The sequence below is a fragment of the Eschrichtius robustus genome, chromosome 8, assembly GCF_028021215.1.
Source record: "Eschrichtius robustus isolate mEscRob2 chromosome 8, mEscRob2.pri, whole genome shotgun sequence".
In the NCBI taxonomy this organism is placed as follows: Eukaryota; Metazoa; Chordata; class Mammalia; order Artiodactyla; family Eschrichtiidae; genus Eschrichtius; species Eschrichtius robustus.
In genome coordinates this window covers 100,678,175-100,703,329 of record NC_090831.1, presented here as the reverse complement: position 1 = coordinate 100,703,329, position 25,155 = coordinate 100,678,175, and the positions used below count along the sequence as shown (strand labels likewise).

At 36.0% G+C, this 25,155-nt stretch overlaps 1 protein-coding gene and 1 long non-coding RNA gene across 4 annotated transcripts in view; one reads left to right on the top strand and one right to left on the bottom strand.

Moving 5' to 3' along the window:
• CPED1 (cadherin like and PC-esterase domain containing 1) overlaps window positions 1-25,155 on the bottom strand; it is a 296,363-nt gene that overhangs the window by 95,370 nt on the left and 175,838 nt on the right. The gene's annotated exons all lie outside the window — the stretch shown is intronic.
• Window positions 6,957-25,155, top strand: part of LOC137768111 (uncharacterized) — a 37,721-nt gene continuing 19,522 nt past the window's right edge. The window contains exons 1-2 of the long non-coding RNA XR_011074712.1: window positions 6,957-7,078; window positions 16,080-16,129. This is a non-coding gene — a long non-coding RNA (uncharacterized lncRNA). The remainder of the gene's footprint in view (window positions 7,079-16,079; window positions 16,130-25,155) is intronic.

The window sequence follows — 25,155 nt, the reverse complement described above, 5'->3', positions numbered from 1 at the left end:
AATGGAGAAAACACAAGAAACATTTAACAAGGACCTAGAAGAGAGGGCAGACAGCAGAAGCAAGAACTACAATCCTGCAGCCTGTAGAACAAAAACCACATTCACAGAAAGATAAGATGAAAAGGCAGAGGGCTATGTACCAGATGAAGGAACAAGATAAAACCCAAGAAAAGCAACTAAATGAAGTGGAGATAGGCAACCTTCCAGAAAAAGAATTCAGAATAATGATAGTGAAAATGATCCAGGACCGGAAAAAGAATGGAGGCAAAGATCGAGAAGATGCAAGAAATGTTTAACAAACACCTAGAAGAATTAAAGAACAAACAAACAGAGATGAACAATACAATAACTGAAATGAAAAATACACTAGAAGGAATCAATAACAGAATAACTGAGGCAGAAGAACGGTTAAGTGACCTGGAAGACAGAATGGTGGAATTCACTGCTGTGGAACAGAATAAAGAAAAAAGAATGAAAAGAAATGAAGACAGCCTAAGAGACCTCTGGGACAATATTAAATGCAACAACATTTGCATTATAGGGGTCCCAGAGCGGGGAGAGAGAGAGAGAAAGGAACCAAGAAAATATCTGAAGAGATTATAGTCGAAAACTTCCCTAATATGGGAAGGGAAATAAGTCCAGAAAGCGCAGAGAGTCCCATACAGGATAAATCCAAGGAGAAACACACCAAGACAGATATTAACCAAACTATCAAAAATTAAATACAAAGAAAATATATTAAAAGCAGCAAGGGAAAAACAATAAATAACATACAAGGGAATCCCCATAAGGTTAAGAGCTAATCTTTCAACAGAAACTCTGCAAGCCAGAAGGGGGTGGCAGGACATATTTAAAGTGATGAAAGGAAAAAACATACAACCAAGATTACTTTACCCAGCAAGGAGCTCATTCAGATTCCACAGAGACATTAAAATCTTTACAGACAAGCAAAAGCTAAGAGAATTCAGCACCACCAAACCAGCTTTACAACAAATGCTAAAGGAACTTCTCTAGGCAGGAAACACAAGACAAGGAAAAGACCTACAATAACAAACCCAAAACAATTAAGAAAATGGTAATAGGAACATACATATTGATAATTACCTTACATGTAAATGGATTAAATGCTCCAACCAAAAGACACAGACTGGCTGAATGGATAAAAAAACAAGACCCCTATATATGCTGTCTACAAGTGACCCACTTCAGACCTAGGGACACATACAGACTTAAAGTGAGGGGATGGAAAAAGATATTCCATGCAAATGGAAATCAAAAGAAAGCTGGGGTAGCAATTCTCATATCAGACAAAATAGACTTTAAAATAAGGACTATTACAAAATACAAAGAAGGACACTACATAATGATCCAAGGGATCAATCTAAGAAGAAGATATAACAATTGTAAATATTTATGCACCCAACATAGGTGCACCTCAACATAGGCAAATGGTAACAGCCATAAAAGGGGAAATCGACAGTAACACAATCATAATAGGGGACCTTAACAGCCCACTTTCACCAATGAACAGATCATCCAAAATGAAAATAAATAAGGAAACACAAGCTTTAATTGATACATTAAACAAGATGGACTTCATTGATATTTATAGGACATTCCATCCAAAAACAACAGAATACACTTTCTTCTCAAGTGTCCATGGAACATTCTCCAGGATAGATCATATCTTGGGTCACAAATCAAGCCTTGGTGAATTTAGGAAAATTGAAATCGTATCAAGTATCTTTTCCGAAAACCACGCTATGAGACTAAGTATCAATTACAGGAAAAAATCTGTAAAAAAACAAACACATGGAGGCTAAAGAATACAGTACTTAATAACCAAGAGAGCACTGAAGAAGTTAAAGAGGAAATCAAAAAATACCTAGAAACAAATGACAATGAAAACTCAACAACCCAAAACCTATGGGATGTAGCAAAAGCAGTTCTAAGAGGGAAGTTTACAGCTATACATTTCTACCTCAAGAAATAAGAAACATCTCAAATAAACAACCTATCCTTACACCTAAAGCAATTAGAGAAAGAACAAAAAAACCCCAAAGTTACCAGAAGGAAAGAAATCATAAAGATCAGATCAGAAATAAATGAAAAAGAAATGAAGGAAACGAAAACAAAGATCAATAAAACTAAAAGCTGGTTCTTTGAGAAGATAAACAAAATTGATAAACCATTAGCCAGACTCATCAAGAAAAAAAGGGAGAAGACTCAAAGCAATAGAATTAGAAACGAAAAAGGAGAAGTAACAACTGGCACTGCAGAAATACAAAGGATCATGAGAGATTACTACAAGCAACTATATGCCAATAAAATGGACAACCTGGACGAAATGGACAAATTCTTAGAAAAGCACAATATTCTGAGACTGAACCAGGAAGAAATAGAAACTATGAACAGACAAATCACAAGCACTGAAATTGAAACTGTGATTAAAAATCTTCCAACAAACAAAAGCCCAGGACCAGATGGCTTCACAGGTGAATTCTATCAAACATTTAGAGAAGAACTAACAGCTCTCCTTCACAAACTTTTCCAAAATATAGCAGAGGGAGGAACACTCCCAAACTCATTCTACGAGGCCACCATCACCCTGATACCAAAACCAGACAAAGATGTCACAAAGAAAGAAAACTACGGGCCAATATCTCTGATGAACATAGATGAAAAAATCCTCAACAAAATACTAGCAAACAGAATCCAACAGCACATTCAAAGGATCATACACCATGATCAAGTGGGGTTTATCCCAGGAATGCAAGGATTCTTCAATATACGCAAATCAATCAATGTGATAAACCATATTAACAAATTGAAGGAGAAAAACCATGTTATCATCTCAATAGATGCAGAAAAACCTTTCAACAAAATTCACCATCCATTTATGATAAAAACCTCCCGGAACGTAGGCATAGAGGGAACCTACCTCAACATAATAAAGGCCATATATGACAAACCTACAGCCAACATCGTCCTCAATGGTGAAAAACTGAAACAATGTCCACTAAGATCAGGAACAAGACAAGGTTTCCTACTCTCACCACTATTATTCAACATAGATTTGGAAGTTTTAGCCACAGCAATCAGAGAAGAAAAAGAAATAAAAGGAATCCAAATCGGAAAAGAAGTAGTAAAGCTGTCACTGTTTGCAGATGACATGATACTATACATAGAGAATCCTAAAGACTCTACCAGAAAACTACTAGAGCTAATCAATGAATTTGGTAAAGTGGCAGGATGCAAAATTAATGCACTGAAATCTCTTGCATTCCTATGCAGTAATGATGAAAAATCTGAAAGAGAAATTAAGGAAACACTCCCATTTACCACTGCAATAAAAAGAATAAAATACCTAGGAATAAACCTACCTAAGGAGACAAAAGACCTGTGTGCAGAAAACTATAAGACACTGATGAAAGAAATTAAAGATGATACAAACGGATGGAGAGATATACCATGTTCTTGGATTGGAAGATCAATATTGTGAAAATGACTATACTACACAAAGCAATCTACAGAGTCAATGCAATCCCTATCAAACTACCACTGGCATTTTTCACAGAACTAGAACAAAAAATTTCACAATTTGTATGGAAACACAAAAGACCCTGAAGAGCCAAAGCAAACTTGAGAAAGAAAAACAGCGCTGGAGGAATCAGGATCCCTGATTTCATGCTATACTACAAAGCTACAGTAATCAAGAAAGTTTGGTACTGGCATAAAAACAGAAATATTGATCAATGGAACATGATAGAAAGCCCAGAGATAAACCCACGCAAATATGGTCACCTTGTTTTTGATAAAGGAGGCAAGAATATACAATGGAGAAAAGACAGCCTCTTCAATAAGTGGTGCTGGGAAAACTGGACAGCTACATGTAAAAGAATGAACTTAGAACACTCCCTAACATCATATACAAAAATAAACTCAAAATGGATTAAAGACCTAAATGTAAGGCCAGACACTATAAAACTCTTAGAGGAAAACATAGGCAGAACACTCTATGACGTAAAGCACAGCAAGATCCTTTTTGACCCACTTCCTAGAGAAATGGAAATAAAAACAAAAATAAACACATGGGACCTAATGAAACTTAAAAGCTTTTGCACAGCAAAGGAAACCATAAACAAGACGAAAAGACAACCCTCAGAATGGGAGAAAATATTTGCAAATGAAGCAACTGACAAAGGATTAATCTCCAAAATATACAAGGAGCTCATGCAGCTCCATATACAAAAAACAAACAACCCAATCCAAAAATGGGCAGACGACCTAAATAGACATTTCTCCAAAGAAGGTATACAGATTGCCAACAAACACATGAAAGAATGCTCAACATCATTAATCATTAGAGAAATGCAAATCAAAACTACAATGAGATATCATCTCACACCAGTCAGAATGGCCATCATCGAAAAATCTACAAATAATAAATGCTCGAGAGGATGTGGAGAAAAGGGAACCCTCTTGCTCTGTTGGTGGGAATGTAAATTGATACAGCCACCATGGAGAACAGTTTGGAGGTTCCTTAAAGAACTAAAAATAGAACTTCCATACGACCCAGCAATCCAACTACTGGGCATATACCCTGAGAAAACCATAATTCAAGAAGAGTCATGTCACACAATGTTCATTGCAGCTCTATTTACAATAGCCAGGACTTGGAAGCAACCTAAGTGTCCATCAACAGATGAATGGACAAAGAAGATGTGGCACATATATACAATGGAATATCACTCAGCCATAAAAAGCAACGAAATTGAGTTGTTTGTAGTGAGGTGGATGGATCTAGAGTCTGTCATACAGAGTGAAGTAAGTCAGAAAGAGAAAAACAAATACTGTATGCTAACACATATATATGGAATCTAAAAAAAAAAAAAGGTCCTGAAGAACCTAGGGGCAGGACAGGAATAAAGGCACAGAGAATGGACTTGAGGACACGGGGAGAGGGAAGGGTAAGCTTGGACAATGTGAGAGAGTGGCATGGACATATATACACTACCAAATGTAAAACCAATAGCTAGTGGGAAGCAGCAGCATAGCACAGGGAGGTCAGCTCGGTGCTTTGTGACCACCTAGAGGAGTGGGATAGGGAGGGTGGGAGGGAGGGAGACACAAGAGGGAAGAGATATGGGGATATATGTATATGTATAGCTGATTCACTTTGTCATAAAGCAGAAACTAACGCACCATGGTAAAGCAATTATACTCTAATAAAGATGTTAAAAAAAATTTAAAAAAAAAAGGAAGGACTTTGGAATTAAAATTTAAACTTCTTTGAAATAAGGATACTCTGAAATAATCCTACTATAAGTATTTTCCTATGCTATTTGCCACAGTCATTTACAAAATGTATATGTATAATTACTAAAGATTAAGAGAATGGAGTATTCATTGTATCTCATTCCATCTCTGTAATAGAGATACATCATTTGCTGTACTTTTCGGCCTAGTAAACATTTATATTTGTATATGCCATTAAAAATGTCCAGAGACAATATACTGTTCTTCATAAAGAATGTATAGAGTCATACAGAATTGATGATATTGCTAGAGTGTCTGCTTTGTGTCTCGGGAGTGGTGACAGGGTTACACTGAGCCATACCTGGGCTTGCACACCTTATACAATCATTCATGATGAACAGCACCCAATTCTGAAATTGGTGTTTCATCAAAGGCGGCTGTGTAGTATGAACTGCAGAACAGAGTGGGGTTAAGCTCCTCATAAAGGAATCCCTGTGTCGCCTTCACTCCTTACTTAACAAGAATTAAATAGTTCCAGACAGAGCAACAATTATTTTTTTGCTTTCAACCACATACTTAATTGAATATTGTTCCCTCCTCTAGGCTCTGCAAGGGTCACTTTGTTAAGGAAACGTAACTGTTTTCAGAGAGAAGTTGTTCATTTTTTATTGAAAAATTATTAATCCTCCTATTCCCCATTAATTTACTATCAGTGGGAACTGAGTACACTTCTGCATCCTCTTCGCAATGATTTTCTGTTCACCCACCACCAGTTCTTACTCTCATTTCTTTGTCAGGTTTTTGATTCAGGCAACTGCTAAGTGTACTCAAAGTATAACTCAGAAAATAGTTAACAATTGTCTTTACTATTGTTAAAGATGGAAGAAATGGAAAACCCACCCACTGGTTTTCTGTATGAAATACGATGCAAAGTTTATTAAGAGGAAATATGAGTCCCCTTAAAAGTTTAACAAGAAAGGTTACGCATTGTATGGCTTTTGATGGGTGTAGTAAAACCCAGAAATAATGAAAAACAGTTTTAGGATTAAGTTAAAATAATCACACTATTTATTTTACATTTATCTGAAACTGGACCAGATTCTCAACTGTGTTTACATTTCAACTGTTCACAGAAACTGTTCGTTTGCCCTCAATTTTCCTGTGGACTTAAGGTACTCACTCTCCGCCCCTTTCTACATTGTCAATTTATCATTTAAATAATAGGAAAAATGGCTATATTAAAACGCTTCAACATTCACTAAAGAATGCAACTGTGGTTCCACTTCCTTCCTCTTGGGTGAAAAGAGTCACACAAAAGAAATAATTTTTAAAGAAGTGCAGAGAACAACTCCTTTCCCCCCCAAGTGAGCTGCATGACTCTTTAATCATTAACAGTCTGATACCTCTTCAGTTATTAAAACTTAAACATGTTCTGTGCCTTATTCTTTATATTATAAACCAGTTTTGAAAATAAAATTGAAATTCGCCTGGCAAAAAATACTAATTATGTTCTTCTAATCACATCTAATCCCCACTAATAGGTGAGGTATTTCATCCCAGTTAAACATTTACTGGAGCAGTTTACTATAGCTATTCATTCACTTATCTGCTGTTTGTTGCTTGTCTGCTAGGGGCAGAGGCCTGTGAGGAAACATGAAGATGAAATCCACACTGTATGTGACGTACAGAAGACTCCTGAACTACTCTGCAGATATCTGGGATTCCTGAAAGTCCGTACTGCCCTCCAACCTCCCCTTGGGAAGCTTTATGAGGATAATGGCGCTTTATGTTCTCAAATCTATGTCCGAAGTAATACTCAGTAAGTAAATTCCTCTTGGCTGACAACTGTCACCGACTCTAGCTTTCAAAAGTTTGAAAAACTTGGAAGCAAACATCACTTAAATTTCAAAATTGTTATTGCCATATGCCACTTCATCTCCTGCTGACAGCTACAAAAAGAAGAAATTCTAAGCTGAATGGAAGCAGGAACTGCTGGAAACCTTGAGGGAAAGAACTTATTGGGTTGTCAAAGCCAAATGGTTTCTAGGCCCCAAAGTTTTAGATAAACACTTGGCTCTTGGGGGAAGATTGTGGGTTCTATGGGACATAATTACTATGAATTATCCATAACTATTAATAATTACTATTTGGGGGCAGATTCTTACATTTTTGTAAGGCTTTGTAGAAAAGCTAAATGAGTTTTTTTCTTCGAAAGGACAAAGGTTGGACCTTGGAATAGTAAACAGGAATAACTCTTTGAAGAAAAACAATGTTAGTATAAAGGGGAGTAAGGTAAAAAAGGGAGTAAGGTAAAAAGAGGGAACTAATATACTTCAAACACCTTCCATGTACCAGGCACAGTGGTCCTCAGGCTTCATAATCAAATTAATTGTTTAATTAAATAATGCTCCCAATGACACAGCCAAGTAAGTACTACTATCCCCATCTTAGAGAAGAGGTAAAGTAGCTTGCCTGAAGTAATCCCAACAGCAAGGGGAACACTGGAATTTAAACCCAGGGCTGTCTGTCTAGCTCTAGAATTTATGCTCTCACCAGGGGTGCTCTTTGTGGCCTGCTGTTTCCAGTTACACTGAACATCGGTTGAATCAGAAGAGAAGTCTCAGCCTTAGAAACGTAATGATGCTCAATACCCACAAAGCAAATAATCAAAAAAGGAAGGGGGATGGGAGAGAGGGAAGAGGGGAGGAAGAAAGGGAGGGAAGAAAGGCAGGCAAGAAGGGAGGAATGAAAGGGGAGGGAAGGAAGGAAGGAATGAAGAAGGGAGGGAGGGAGGGAAGGGGGAAGGAGGGAAGGAAGGAAGGAAAATGACTTGCTGAACTGTTACCAGTTACTCTCTCCATTAAGTGGATTTCTTTCATTTTGATAAGGGCTGATCTGCTTTTAATGAAATAATAAATACCTTAACATGGTCTACCTAAGTCTTCTGGCATTATTTTTATGAATTTTAAACGAATTTTTATTTCAGGAAATGTAATATCATTAAAATTTTAAAAAGCGTTCATTTAAGTATTTAGTGTGGGCTGACAATTCTAATTTTACTATAGCTTTTGTACTAGTTTTTACTGTTTCTTATTGTTAAAAGTACTGAAATATTTTAATATGTTGGATGAGTCCAGTGAAGAATATTTTTGTGAGGGAAGTAAACATGTGTGACACAGCTGATACAGATAGACATTAATGGTCCCTTAAATAGTTTCCCATGTCTATTTCGGAATAGATATGGCTTTTGAATTTCCATATATCAGCTTTGTCCAGAAATATCTAATTCAGAACCATATTAAGAGTTGTGAAACTGAAATATACTCAATTAATATGCATCGAATATTCACTTTTTAAAAATATTATTAAATATCTATTTATATACTTTGCCTATTTTATTTTATTCATTTATTTTTGGCTGTGTTGGGTCTTCGTTGCTGTGCGCAGGCTTTCTCTAGTTGCGGTGAGCGGGGGCTACTCTTAGGTGCGGTGCACGGGCTTCTCATTGTGGTGGCTTCTCTTGTTGCAGAACACAGGCTCTAGGCACGTGGGCTTCAGTAGTTGTGGCACGCAGGCTCAGTAGTTGTGGCTTGTCTGCTCTAGAGCGAGGGCTCAGTAGTTGTGGTGCACGGGCTTAGTTGCTCCGCAGCATGTGGGATCTTTCTGGACCAGGAGTCGAACCCGTGACCTGTGCATTGGCAGGCAGATTCTTAACCACTGTACCACCAGGGAAGTCCCTAATATTCTTTTATCTAGAGTTGTCTGACAATTATATCCCAGACCTGCCATAAACTAGGTCTGTGACTTTTGGAAAGTGACATCCACTCTGTGCTTCATTTTTTTCATCTGTAAAATTGACCTAATAATACACCTTCCTCACATTTTTGGAGGATGTAGGCTTTAACAGTTTTACTAGGGTTGATTAAAATATTACAAATGTATTCATGCAAGTAACAATACTTGAAAACTTTTAATATTAGCCAAGTTGACATTTTGGTTAAGGACTGACTAAGTATCTTTTTAGTCAGAGATGTAACTGGAAAGAGCTTTTAATGTTATGTTTCTGATATTGAATATAAATTTTTAAAACACTTTATGATTACCATTAAAAGTCAATAATGTATTTATATATGAATGACAGCCATATTTTGTGAGAGATGTATTTCAAACAATTACCTTGAATTCCATCCAAAGGAATATATAGATTCCAACATAATTCAGTCATTGCTGGGACCTGGAGATAGTGGTTCTTTACCAACCAATATGTAAATATTTAAGTATTTGAGCAACTGGGAACTTCATGACCCAGTTTATTTTTCATTTTTCATGCTCCCTCTTGCTCCCTCTTGAAATGCTCCCTCTTGGAATAGCCTTTTGCTCTTACATGATGAGTAAACTACCACTAAATCTTAATGGATACCTGAAGTATACACCTCTGTATCAAGCAAGCTAGGGAAAACATTCATTTTTTTAAAGAAATGTGAAATAGGTATTAGCTAAAAACAATTTTTCTCCTGCAGTATGATAATCACTCACATGAAAGCATAGTGCATCAGTTCATAACAAATCAATGAAAACATAAGAATCATCACACACTATCTTACGCAATATGCCTGACTGCAATAGAACTCTTGCTATTGGGTATTTCTTGAAAATGATAAAAAATAGTAGTTTAAAAGGTTATTTTGCAAAAAAGAGCCAAGTTAGTTTGGAGATAATTAAATGCTCAGACACATCTCTGCTTATCACCACATTCGTTTTAAAAATTACTAAGTATTAGAGGTGAGGTATTCATTTTAAAAACAACCGATTGATCATGATAGTATCCTGTTCCTACCATAAAGGGCAGATTAAACTCTCTTCCTTTTTTCTCTTCATTTTCCCCCCATTGTGTAGTAAAGACATATCTAAGGGGCACTGAAAAACTGGGGCCAATAATAGCAGATGTAAGCAGTATAAAGACCCTGTACCAAGGTGTAATTCACTGGGGGGTGTGACTGCAGGACACTTGGGGAAGAAGAGTGTACAGAAAACGTACCAAATAAGTCTAGGTTTTTGTATGAACTCTACGTGGTTGTATTAAAATAATTATTTTTAGGAAACCTATTGGTTTCAAAGTATTAATATGAATATTAAGTTCTCTCCTCACTTGATGGACTGCTTACTTTGGTATTTTTGACTTTTCTAAAGTCTAACTTTTGTTATGTGTTTTGTAAAAAATTAAAATTAGGTAAATGGTGAGTTTAAACTACCAGTTAAATGGATAAACATATAGAATCCAGTGTTCTTGAAAAGAAAATCGGCAAAACAGATATATTCTGATTAAAAAGGAAAAGAGTATATCTTTGTAACTGTACATGAATAATGGCAAAAACCAAATTAAGAACCTCAGAATTCTCAAAAGAAAATCAAAGTTGCTGACACATTAAGTCTATTTCCATTTCAATGTTCTATTTTCTCAGAGAAATATATTTCTAAAAATCTGAGGAAACAATTCACATATTGACTTAAAAAAAAAGTAAAATAGGCCATCAGCTGAAAACAGTTGTCTCTCCTGCAGTATGATAGTGTACTCATGTGAAAACATAATGAATCAGTTTAGGAATCATCACACACACGTCTCTTGCAGTTTTCCCAAGTGCAATGAAACCCTTCCAGTAGAGAATGTGTCAGGAAGAAAGCTAGACATCATCTGGGCTACATCTGCTATTATTCCAGGATTTTGGAAATCCAAGAAACTTCATTCATTGAGAGGATAGCAAAGTGATGTGAACTTTGACAAAGTCATACAGTAAACAGGAAAACACAACTGCAAATAAGCTCTGTGCTCTAAGTGTGAGGGGTTGATTGCAATGTGTATCACAGAACACAGCACAATAATTGTTAGCTTCTTTTTTCGTTCACAAACACTGTGAATAATTGAAACCATTAGAAGTTTATTAATGAAACTTCAGACTACCAAAGGAATATGATTAATTTGACTTCTTATTATACTAATTAAAATGTACTTCTCCCTCACTACTTTGCACCAGGGCTAAACAATAACTCTAATACACAGTGATTACGAAGCTAGCAATAAAACTGTTACGTTGAGTTTAAAAGTCATTGCCATTGAGCTGTTATTCATCTCAAATCTTAAGCATCTGAACACACTCAAATTCAGGTAGACAACAGAAAATCATATAAGGATATGAAGCAAATAAAGTGAGTTTCATAATTAAAAGCTTAAAGATATAGAGTCATGAAAAAAACCATCTTCCAGTGCTGTTTGTAAGAAGGTACCAGAAACATTCCATTCTGTACACTATTGTGATAGTAAGTCAGCAAGATATAGGGCATAAAATCATCTTCAGATAATAATCCTCCCCATCCTTTAAATTTATTGCCCATATACAATAAAATGTAAAGGACGATGTTAAGTTGGACGCTTTCTGACATGCTTCGTTTGACCTCACTCCAACTATCAATCCCTACTTCATTCACTGCCAAACTGCTTACAAAGAGTATATACATCTACTGCTATTAATTTCTCCTCACTCACTCCTTTCTTACCCTAGCGACCTAGCATCTGACCTCACCATTCCAGAGAAACAGGACCTTCTACGATCTCTAAGCTCCTAACTGACTGGGCCAAGAAGAGGTCGGCTCATACTCTTACTCCTCTCCAGTGTTTGATTCCACTGATCACTCCTTTGGAAACATCTTTCTCTCTTGATTTTTCAAGGCATGGTACATCTTGTTTCTCCTCTCACATCTCCAACCTTGTTTTTCTGTTGCATGTGCTGGCCTCTTCCTTTCCCCTACCCTCTACATATAAGGCTATTCCATAATTCTCTCCCTGAATATCTTCCCCCTCCCCCTTCTTGGATAATCTCATTTGGCTTCACAGACTCAGTTATCATTTTTATACCAATGACGTCCATATCTCCAACCCCAGTCTCAACTCTCCCCTTCAAATTTCTATTCAGTTTGCCTGATATCTCTGCTACGTTACCCACCTGTGCCTTCAATTCAGCTGGTCCAGTGAACATCCCCATCCTCTGCACAAAGTGAGCTCGTCTTGCTCTCCCTGTGTATTTATTGGGGCCACCATTCACCCTCTGTCATCTAAGCTCAAATCCTTCTATCACATTTCACTGCTTTGGCTGCTTCACTCTCTGATGGGAATGTTCCTGTCCATCATCACCGTTGTTCACTTTGCAACATCATACACAGTCCTGCCCACCTGGTTGCACAACTTTTTTTCATGTTTAAGACTCTTCTTCAAATGCACTTCAAGTAAATATTTCAGATCAAGCAGCCCCCACCCCCTCTCTGCCCTGACACTACAGCCTAAGGTTAATGCCCTTCACCGAAACCAAAAAACACCCACGTGTATTAGTATAGCAGCTACAGGTTTCATAGACCACAAACACAGGTATGTGAAAATATAACTTTCTTTCTCTGAAAAGAAATTTAATTTCTAGTTAAATGCCTATTCCTCAAAGCAGTCAGAGGATGGGAAACTTCTCAATGCATTTGCCTTTGGTGATGGGGCCACTGGACATTTGATGGGGCTGTCTCGGGTGCTACCTCCTGAATATTCACGCTGTCATTTCTCCTGCTTTGCTAAGTTGCTGGCTCAGCTTGCTCCCTCCTTAGAGGCCGCATTCAGAAAAGTGAGGGAGAGATCTGCTGTGCTACTGGGTCTCCAACAACTTTGTGGTTCTTGTGACAGAAAGAATCTGGTACAAAGGCTCCTTCTCAGGGACACTTCCCAGTACCCAGCTCTCTCTCTTCCCTGCTGCTTTTCACTCTTTTTCCACAATTCAAAGAACCTTCCTAACTTGGGGGTGGTTGTAAGGGACTGGTTCCTAGAAACCTTTTCTGTAGGGGAGAATTCAGCTTATTGAATCAACTTTATCTTCTTGTTCATGCTATAACAGCCTTACCCCCTGGGGCATAAGCTACTTCCTACAGTGAAGGCAGGTAGGGGTAACCAGAAAAAGAGGGAATAGGCATAGGTTAATATTACAAAATATCATTTCATTACATTATAATAGCATAACTTAAAAAACCATAGGCAAACCTATCCTCCAAATAGGACAATCGCTCAGCTGCAGTGCGTCACTTCCTACAGGCTGTTCATTGGAAGGAACTGCCCACTGCACTTTTTTTCTTTAAACTTTGTTCATTTCTATGAACAGGTCACAAACATTCAATGCCTGTATTTCTTTTCTAAGGATGTATTTTTAAAAATTTTAAATTTGTATGGAAACACAAAAGACCCCAAATAGCCAAAACAATCTTTGAAGGAAAAAGAAAAAAAAAAAACAGAGCTGGGGGAGTCAGGCTCCCTGAATTCAGACTATACTACAAAGCTACAGTAATCAAAACAGTATGGTTCTGGCACAAAAACAGAAATATTGATCAATGGAACAGGATAAAAAGCCCAGAAATAAACCCACACACCTAGGGTCAATTAATCTATGACAAAGCAGGCAGAAATATACAATGGAGAAAGACAGACCCTTCAATAAGTGGTGCTGGGAAAACTGGACAGCTACATGTAAAATAATGAAATTAGAACATTCGCTAACACCATATACAAAAATAAACCCAAAATGGATTGAAGACCTAAATGTAAGACCGGATACTATAAAACTCCTAGAGGAAAACAGAGGCAGAACACTCTATGACGTAAAGCACAGCAATATCTTTTTGGATCCATCTCCTAGAATAATGGAATAAAAACAAAAATAAACAAACGGGACCTAATTAAACTTAAAAGCTTTTGCACAGCAAAGGAAACCATAGACAAAACGAAAAGACAACCTACAGAATGGGAGAAAATATTTGCAAATGATGCAACTGACAAGGGATTAATCTCCAAAATATGCAAACAGCTCATGCAACTCAATATCAAAAAAACAAACAACACAATAAAAAAAAATGGGCAGAAGACCTAAACAGACATTTTTCCAAGGAAGACATACAGATGGCCAAAAGGCACATGCAAAGATGTTTAACATCACTAATTATTAGAGAAATGCAAACCAAAAACCACAATGAGGTATCACCTCACACCAGTCAGAATGGCCATCATCAAAAAGTCTACAAATAATAAATGCTGGAGAGGATGCAGAGGAATGTTGGTGGGAATGTAAATTGGTACAGCCACTATGGAAAACAGTATGGAGTTTCCTTAAAAGACTAAAAATAGTGTTACATATGATCCAGCAATTCCACCCGTGGGCATATATCCAGAGAAAACCATAATTCAAAAAGATACATGTGCCCCAGTGTTCACTGAAGCACTATTTACTAGAGCCAAGACATGGAAGCAACCTAAATGTCCGTTGATAGTTGAATGGATAAAGAAGATGTGATATATATATATAAATGGAATATTAGCCATAAAAAAGAATGAAATAATGCCATTTGCACCAACATGGATAGACCTAGAGATTATCATACTAAGTGAAGTAAGCCAGACAAAGACAAATATAATATGATATGGCTTATATGTGGAATCTAAAAAAATGATAAAATGAACTTATTTACAAAACAGAAATAGACTCACAGACATAGAAAACAAACTTATGGTTACCAAAGTGGAAAGGGAGGAGGAGGGATAAATTAGGAGTTTGGGATTAACATATACACAGTACTATATATAAAACAGATAACCAACAAGGACCGAATGTATAGCACAGGGAACTATACTCAATATTTTGTAATAACCTATAAGGGGAAAGAATCTTAAATGAATATACATATGTATATATATATGTGTGTGTGTGTTTGTGTGACTGAATCACTGTGCTGTACACTTGAAACTGACACAATATTGTAAATCAACTACAGTTGAATAAAAAAGTCCAAATATATAATGTACATGATTTATATATATACACATATATATACATCTGAATCACTTTGCCATATACCTGAAACTAACAGATCATTGTAAATCAACTATACTTCAATAAAAAAAATTTTTTTAATTAGAAAAAGAACCTAAAACCACAAAAAAATATTTTCAAAGACACTGTCTCACCATATACCTCAACTGCAGCATTTCCAAAGAAAGGATCATTTAAGGTAAATATATGGTCTTTATATGTGGGGTTTGTTTGTTTGTTGGTTTATTCAAAGTTTTAAAGCCTTTTTGGGGGGAATTTTTTTCATGAATTGAGAGTTTTCACATAAAAACCTCATTTTCTAAAATTTTTAGGAAAATATTAAAAATGGGCAAAGTCAGGGATTTGTACAGAACTGGCTTGAATAGAGGTTGAGAGGATGAAGAGAGGATGAGGGGGTGCCAAGGAGAGAGAACTAATATCAACTCAGCACCTTCTGTGGGCTGGACCACTTGACACACCTCACTGTTCTATTTAATCCTTGCCGTTAGGGAGGTGAGATTCCAGTATACCCACCTTAAGAAGCTAGTAAGTGACACAGCCACGAGAGGAACCTGCATCTCTCTCACTAAGAAGTCACTTACCGAAGGGGAAATAGCTAGCAAATAATTTGATCCCAATGCATCTAAATCTCAGTGGTCGTTCCCATGAAAACCAACAAACACACCAAAAAACACAAAATGTAAACTGCGGCCATTCCTTGCTACTCCAAAGCAAGCATCCGGATGTCAGAGTACTCTTACTTCCTAGGTAGTAAAATTAAGTAGTTGTAGGTCAAAACATGACAGATTTACCTTAAAGCTATCAATCCTATTCTTTGGAGCACTTCTAGTCACTATAATCATGAGTGTTTCCTTTCCAACCATTGCAGAAATTCCCATGATTGGAATAATATAAATAACTTGTATTTCATTTCAGATTGCCCTGGTCTTTTTCCAAATGGGAGACTACCTGCTAAAAATTGTACAGTAAGTTACATCTGAGTGGTTCTTTCCACTGTTTCTATAAATGAACAAAGTTGTGATTTTTCTTTCTAAACCATATCTGTTTGACAAGATATACTTGCTGTGATACAGATAAAATATCTGTCTCCTCCAGAAGCCACTGCACCTTTCAGATATTTCTGAGCTGTTGTCATGCTCCTCTTCTCTGCATTTGGACATATTTGGTTCCTTTAATCATGGCTAATAAATCAGTTCTTTTATTCTCTTAATGGTTTTTCTTGCCTTTCTCTGAACTCCATCCAACTGGTTTATATATTTAGTAATGAGCAAACCAAAACTTAATATAGTATTCCAACGGTGATTCTTCTTCTTTTTCTGTATTCCAAATGTGATATTACAAAAGCTATTGATTCCCTGTAAACCACTTGAAAAAAAAATCCAAGGAAAACCAAAGGAAACAGAGACAGCGGTGGCTTCTATGACTGCTGTAACTCTGTGAACTACTTATAGAAATTCTCCTCTTTCATTGTTATTTGGTAGGTTTTGTTTGTTATAATTTTTTTAAAAAACAATTATGAAATTCATGTTATTGCCAGGGTTTTTTTTTCTGCACGTGAAATCTTTATTGCTCTAACCCTATTCCTGTGGAGAGGGTCTTGCTGGCACTGGACTAATTCCTTACATGCTTCAAACCTTCCTGTCCTAAATCACCAAGCGTCATTCATTCCAGTCTCCTCGGTGTCGGAGGCCTCTCACCTCAAGTCAACATGTTGCTTCTTGTACCCCTACTGCCACTGTTTCTCTGCAAAAAAGATAAACCATATCCCGTGGTCTAGCTGCCTTGCCTGACAAATCTTTTGTCATCAAGAGCTGCTTTCGAGCTTGTCTCACTTCAGTGGCTCATTTTGGTGCCAGCTTTAGCCTTCCTTTATCACACTCTTCCTACACTGGGTAAAGAGCCATATCGTGCTGACAAGTTCCAAAATACGATAGTCGTTAATTCAAAATTTATTTTAACTTAAATATTAGACCCTCATTTTAAAGAAATTCCATCTCCAGTTTTGCTGCTTTCTTGAAATATTCATATTTGAATCCAAGAAACATTATTGCAGTAATGGCGCTGATGGCTTTTAGCTAAGGCAGAATGGAAGAATAGTTAAGAATACAAGACTCTGAAACCAAATTGTTTGCATTTGAATCCCAGTTCCACTATCCTGTGGGATCTAAGAGATACTTAACTGCTCTGCGCCTCAGTTTTTATAATTACAAAATGGGAGGTTAATAATAGTATCTATTTCAAGGGCTGTTGTGGTAATTAAATGCACAGCAACACTTAAAACACTATTATTTTGCGAGTGAGTAGCTACAAGCACCTCTGAAGAACTGCATGTCATGGAGCTAAAAAACAAGGGAGGATATCAAGTCCCTACCAGCGTCTCCCCAAAATGGTCTGTGCCTCAAGGATATTGATTTCTGGTTGGAAATTCAAAACATGTACACACACACAAAGAAAGCAGACAATCACAGGGCAGTGTATACGCTTTATGCAGATTCATATTCATTTATATAAAGTTTGGAACTATTAATCACTAAGGACTTGCAAATTCTTCAATACTAAATCTAGATTATTTTCTTAGGCCTGATAGGCAGAGCCAGCTGGATGTGTCTATACATTGAGAAATCAATTACATGCATTTTCTCCACGTTATCATAGATTATATTCTGTTTGGGATCTGACTTGGAGCAGAATGATATGTAATATAAAACCCTAAAATACACAGGTATTTCGTCTAAGCTATCATCTATCTATCTATCCATTTATGATAGGACTGCCTTGTATTTTAAACAGACTGGCCCATAAATCAAAATTCTGAAAGGATATATAGAAATGTTTGTTAAAATATTTTATTGACACCAACACCACTCTACCTTTCTATGAGAAAGCAGCTTTCTACAATCTTTAAGTTTCATAGGAGATTTATTAACTATAGTAAAGTAAAGAAAGAAAAAAATTAACATAGTTCAAATTCAAAATAGAGAAAAAAATATTAGGAAAAAACATTAACAGTATTTCAATCTGGACAGAATTGATAAAACTGTGAGATAAAAGAAATATATCCTTGGCTTTCAATACTTGCCTAGCATTGTGAATGAAGCACTGGATTTAGAGAAAATCTGTTAATATATTTGTAAATCTGTAAATATATGTCTCCAAACATTCAATCTAGAAGATACTGATTTCTGCCCATCTGGTACAATTCTTTCTGCGGCAGACCTAATCACTCTGCTCAGTGTACAGAGAGGACCAGGACTTACATAGGGATGTGGTCTGAGAGTTACTAGTTGTTTAATCTTGACAAGTTATTTAACCTTCCCTCCCCTCAGGCTCTGTTACCACTCTACTCTATACAGCTTTCACTGTAACCCACCTCAAAGCCTTCCTTTCCAGAGAAGGGTGTAAATAAATAATTTTAAAAAGAAAATGCAACTCAAGCCTAGATTTTTTTATTCCAAATTCCAAGGTCATGATGATAGTTGAAAATATATTATTGTCCATTAAGAAATCAATTTAGTAATAAATATTCATTGATTTTATAATGAATGCATTTTAATTTAGGAATAGTAAACAGAGATTTCTCAATTCTTAAGCATTGAGAGATTTAAAAACAGTAAGAAACACCATTTTATCCATTGTGGTAGGAATACACAGGCTGTGTTTATGGCATATTAGGAAAAATTTGGAAAAGCAAATATTCAGGATATTTCAGATAATTTCATAGTATTATTTTATTGTATTGACTGAGGTTTACAAAGAAAGCCCAAATAGATTATAATATATTATTTTAATAACATGTAGGTTGCAGAAAAACATGACTGTGAGGATAGGCTTAGGAGGTATTGTGGATGGACATAACAACATGTGCACTTTTTAAATTCTTGCTTCCAATGAAGTCTGCAATCATGTGAATAATAACGGAATTTGGAATATGGTATTTTTCTAACAAAGATACAGTTATTTTTAATTAGGGAAAATTTACTAGCTAAATTTTGGACACATAAATGATCATAAACTAAGTTTATGAATTTCTCTAAATTTATTTATTTATTATTATTATTATTTTATACAATGTTATTGACTTTATTCCCTGTGCTGTATGTTACATCCTTTTGACTTACTTATTTTGTAGTTGGTAGTTTGTACCTCTTACTCCCCTTCACCTATTTAACCCACCTCCACCTCCTTCCCCTCTGGCAGCCACTAGTTTGTTCTGTGTACCCGAGTCCGTTTCTGCTTAAATTTAGATATTACATTTTTTCATTTGATAATCTAAAATATTATTTCTATTATCAGTTAAAACAAATTTACTCCATTGGAAAATATGTAAAGATGTATTGAAGAAAAACAGGTATTTAAATTTGAGTAATTTTAATGTTTGGCACAAGAATTTTTCTAAATTTAAATGGTAGAGAGAGATTAGCATTTACTGAGTATTCTAGAAATTCTTTGACCAACACTTTTGACGATGACAAAATAACCTCCTCGGTAGGTAATATTAGATTGAAAGACATAAAGATCTCATCTTTTGAATTTTAATAAAGGATGAAAACTCATTTCTCATTACACTTTGTACCCCTCATCATTGTACTTATGACAATTAAAACTAATTTATTATTTGTATACTTATTTATTGCACATTTATTTTTTCCACTAGACTCTGAACTCCATGAGGACAGAGATTATACCTATTTTAATCTACACTGTATTTGGAACATAATAATAATGACAATAGTGTGTTAACTTTTATTGAGTGGTTATTGTCAGACCCTTTTCAAGCATTTTATATATATTATTGTAAAGTACATTTAATTTTATTTGTTGAGCTAATAAATCCAGGCAAAAGGCCTTAAATTTATAGAATGAAGTACAAAAGACTCTTTTGCCAAGCAGAATGTGGTCCAGGGTGAGAGGGCCTGTAAAGATCAGCTACTCCATATAAATGATGAAACCGACAGGCCACAGATGGCCAGCAGGCACATGAAAAAATACTCAACATCGCTAATCACCAGGGAAATGCAAATCAAAACCACAATGAGATATCACCTCACACCTATCAGAATGGCCATCACCAAAAAGAACACAAATAACAAATGTTGGTGACAATGTGGACAAAAGGAAACCCTCATACACTGTTGGTAGGAGTGTAAATTGGTGCAGCCACTGTGGAAAACTGTATGGAGGTTCCTCAAAAAACTATAAATAGAACTACCACATGACTAGCAATTCCACTCCTGTGTATATATCTGAAAAAAACCCCACTAGTTCAAAAAGATAATGCACCCCAATGTTCATAGCAGCATTATTTATAATTGCCAAGACATGGAAACAACCTAAGTGTCCAACAACAGATGAATGAATAAAGAAGATGGGGTATATGTATGCAATGGAATACTATTCAGCCATAAAAAAGAACAAAATTTTGCCATTTGCAGCAATATAGATGGACTTGGAGAGCATTATGCTAAATGAAACAAGTCCAGAGAAAGACAAATACTGCATGGTATCACTTATGTGTGGAATCTAAAAAATACAACAAACTAGTGAATATAACAACAAAAAAAAGCAGGCTCCCAGATACAGAGAAAAAACTAGTGGTTACCAGTGGGGAGGGGGTGGGCTATATTGGGGTGGGGAAGTGGGACGTACAAACTATTGGATGTAAGATAGGCTGAAGGATGTATTGTACAACACGGGGAATAGAGCCAATATTTTATAATAACTGTAAATGGAAAGTAAGATTTCGAAACTGTATTTTAAAAAACCTGTAATGTTAAAGTTGTTTCATCAGAACACTGCAAGTATGTGCACATATATTTGTAATATTATATTTCAATTGTTCAATATAATATTATTGTTCAATACAATATTAATTTCAATTGTTTTCAGCCATTAGAAATCTAGAATTTTTTTTTAAAAACCTAGTTGAGGTTTTAAACTTCAGCTTGATTTTCCCTTTTCTTATGACCGTGAAACATCTGTAGAGTTTGCCATATGGAAGCGTCTGGCTTTACTAATAGTCTTGTTTCTAAAAAATTATATAGGAACGTGTTTTGGCAAAAAAATCATGATTAATAAAATCATTAATCATAGTAAATGTAATGCTTCAGAGAATACAGAATTTTGATCCTGTGGTTGGGGAAGACTACTTTTGAAATATTAGAATTTTCTCACTGACTTTTTAAGAATTGTAAATTTTAAAAAATCACTTCCGATTTTTATGGAGTGAAAGTTTAAATATCCATTGGGTAAAGAGGTCAGATGATAAGTAGCTTTTATTGAGCAACTCTCTTTACAACTCTCAGTACAACTCTGATCAGTAATAAATACTCATGCTATTATGGTGTCTAAAAAGTACGCCAGTAAGAAAGTACTCTGCCTACAAGGAGAGGCTGAGTCGAGTAAGGACCTCAGAAAGTGAGCTCAGTTCTTGCAAGTTTAAAAGCAGTAGACTCTTGAGGAGAACTAAAACTAAGGGGTCTAATACGGTCTTTCATGCTATAAAATCCACACAAAGTTATTTAACTTTTATATCAGATCCCAAATACGTTAAGGCATCTGCTTCAAACAGTTACAGGATGCAGGTAATGCATCTATTATCTTCATTAAGTTTCCCAATCAGAATTTATGCCATGATCCCTTTCAATAATCCCACGGTTTTAAACGTGATATCCCACCTTGCTGGAATATGATGCTTAGAAATCAAACAAAACAGGCTGAAACTAGTGAAGGATGAAGGTCTCAGTATTTGTTTCGTTCCAAAGAACTCCTTTTTCCATAACGAAATGAATTCTGTTGACAGCCCCTTATTCTTAGGGTCCTTCCTCTCTCCTACAAGGGCTGAGGAAGGTTTCTTACGCTCTTTTGCCATCATCTTGGCTGCCCTCTGATTTCATGACCTTTGAGTTAATCCTTCTTTTTTTCCTATTAGCAAGTGTAAGCAGGCCAACTTCAAACGAACTGCAATAGGTCACGAGGTTTAATGGGCATAGAGATAATCATCTAAATTACATTTCTAGGTCTGATGGGCTAGACAGACTCAAGAGGGTGACTTTACCAGCAAATTTGCTGTTAATCAGCCAGGTTGGTGGGTCTGAGTATAGCTGCCTTTGCCTTCCTCCCCGAGGGGCTGGCTCGCATTGACTGATGAGTGAAGGCAGCTGCATTAACTTTCTTCTCCCACAAAATGTGTCGTGTCCCAAAAGGACATGAAAGTCAAACGTGGCCACAGCTCAAACACCAGACGCACTCTTTTCATCTCGGTGGAATTATCTGCCCTCTACTTGTAGATCGTGATCCTCTGCACAACAGTTGTTGCCGATTTTCACGATCTGTTAACACTTAGGAATTTTTACATTAAAGAACTTTTTTCTACATTTGTTTCTTGTAGCATCTAAGAAAATGCCATAACCTATTGTATATTTTTATTGCTGCATGATTCTTAACTTTAAAAGGAAGACAAAACATGGAATTACTCTAAAGATAAAAGGAACCAAAATAATTTTGCCTCTTAAAATTCAAAGACAAACATCCCTTCGGAACTGGCAGAGGGAACATCATCATGAGTTGTTTTTACAATACAGGCTTATCCAATCTGGTTACAAATTTCAGCGTATATCAGACAAAAACAGCAGCCTTTCCTCTGATAGAGTATGGTGTTAGAATATATGTTTAACTGAAATGGCAAAAAAGAATGAACTGGAATCATTTTTAAATTAATCAATATGTTGAATATATAAATGAATATGATACAGTATCTCTCATCTCTATAACACTTTATAATTTACAAAAGCCCTTTTTATCCATTATCATTTTATTCTTAATTACAATCCAATGAAAGAGTTTGGGGCAAATATTATTATCTCCATTTTAAACATCATAGCAATTTTCTGCTAAGTGGCAATCTCAATGTCACTAAGGTAGTAAGTGATAGAGGTCAGCAAGAAAATCCAGGTCTTCTGATGCGACACCCAATCCTTGTGTATAAATGAGTAACATTTCACAAAATGTGGTCTTCTGGTGGAATGCACTAGCGGTTTAAAAAAAAAAAAAAGGCATTCACTCAATGAAGCCTTCTTGGCAGAGGTGGTGGGTAAATTGGGTTTATTCAATTAGCATTCTAAAGTGAAAAAATCAGATATACTGAACTGATTTAATAAGAAGGATGTTAGTTTGTCAAAATAGCTGCATACATTACAATTCTTCTATAACCTTGGATGACTCTGAATAGCATGAAGTGTATAAAAGCCACAAATACAAGAAATCATATTTTGGCTTGATGCTGAAGAGACCATGTAGAAATTTAACAAACCAATGGAATACAAATGATTTAAATGAAAGCCAGAATCAAAAGAAATGTTGGATTTTATAAACGCCATTCTTAAGATATTTTAAGACTTTTTCGAAATTGTAAAAATTTTACCTTCCCCACCCACTCACATACCAAAAAGAAGAAAAAGAAAGGAAGAATTTAGAAACTTTAGACTCAGTGGTGGTTAATTACACAGAGGACTGATGTAGGATGAGGATACATTGTGAACTCTGTGGTGAGGTCTCTAGAGATTGGGGACAGAATGAAAGAGAAGGAAATTAGAGTGTGGAGGGTATTCATTTCTAAGAAAAGGACTTTTTAATGAAGTACAGATTGGTCAGATGATTACTAAATATATCATCACTCTTTGATGACTGAATACTAGGAGGAATCTGGTAAAGACTATTTGAATATATTCATACAATAATATGTCACCAAACATGAATCTGGTCCATTGATGAGCACAGCCTTTATTTTCATTACTGGTCAGTTTAGAAGTTTCAACTTTTCAATGTTTAACAAAAAGAAGTGGACTTTGGCTTTTAAAAGTTGCTTTTTATCAAAACAGATACAAACAAAAAAACAAAAGAAAACAAGAAAAAAATACTTATTGGATTCTTAAACGAAGCTTTTATCCAAAATATACTACTTTGTTTGGTATGTCTTTTACCTGATATTTGGTGAAGTTTTCCTTTCTGTTTTGGTTCCTTTTTGTTTTCATTGATTTGAATTACGTTTAGCAAGGGCAAATAAAACTAAAAAACATCGTCATTTATGTTATCAAAATAACCATTGAAATACTCAGTCTGATATAATGTTATATAAGCAAAACATGAATGCCTTTGACAATTTTGGAGAATTCAAGAAAAAACGTAGGAAAACGTCTTTGTTGTTTAGAATCACTTATAGGAAAGGTTAGAAAATGTTAAGAAAATGAATAAATACACATTTGTGCCGTAAAGAATACAGAGTGATCAATATAAGATTGAAAGTCAAGCTATGGGAAGCACCACTGAAGGCATTTATTTTGTTCCCTGAAAAGCTATCTCCCTGGTGACATTACCTAGAAATTAGTCTTTTCACACACCACAACAGGGTTTTTTGAGAAGTAAAGAAACTGTTTTTCCTATCATGCAAGTAAATAGACTACAGAAGAACCACATTGAAAAGAGAATGCACCTGAGTTGCATAATCCTAAAAGCAGGTGCTTTTTATATGAGAAAGAAGGGCATACACTCCGATATTAAAAGGCAATGGTTCTCAGAGGGTGGTTCCTGGACCAGATGCCCAGGATCAGCATTACTATGAAACTTGTTAGACATGAAAATTCTGGGAACTACACTAGTCCCTACTGAGTCAGAAACTGGGGCTGGGGCCAGCAATCTATGCTCTAACTAGCCTTCCAGGAGATTTCCAAGCATGCTCAAGTCTAAGAATCACTAGTATAAGGAAAAGCAGCGATGCGAGAGGAATGAAAGGACACTGAAGGCAGTTGACTATAGCAAGGACAGTGGGCCCTGGCAAAATGGTCCAACCCTTTCTGGGGGACGGTATTGTCAGCCTGTACAAGCAATCGGTGACACTTAAGAAGCTAAGGTCGAGATGGAAGTGAACTAAAGAAGTATACTAGACTGGAGAGGAATGAGATGGCAAACCATGGGTCTAATCCTCCAAATCTGCTTT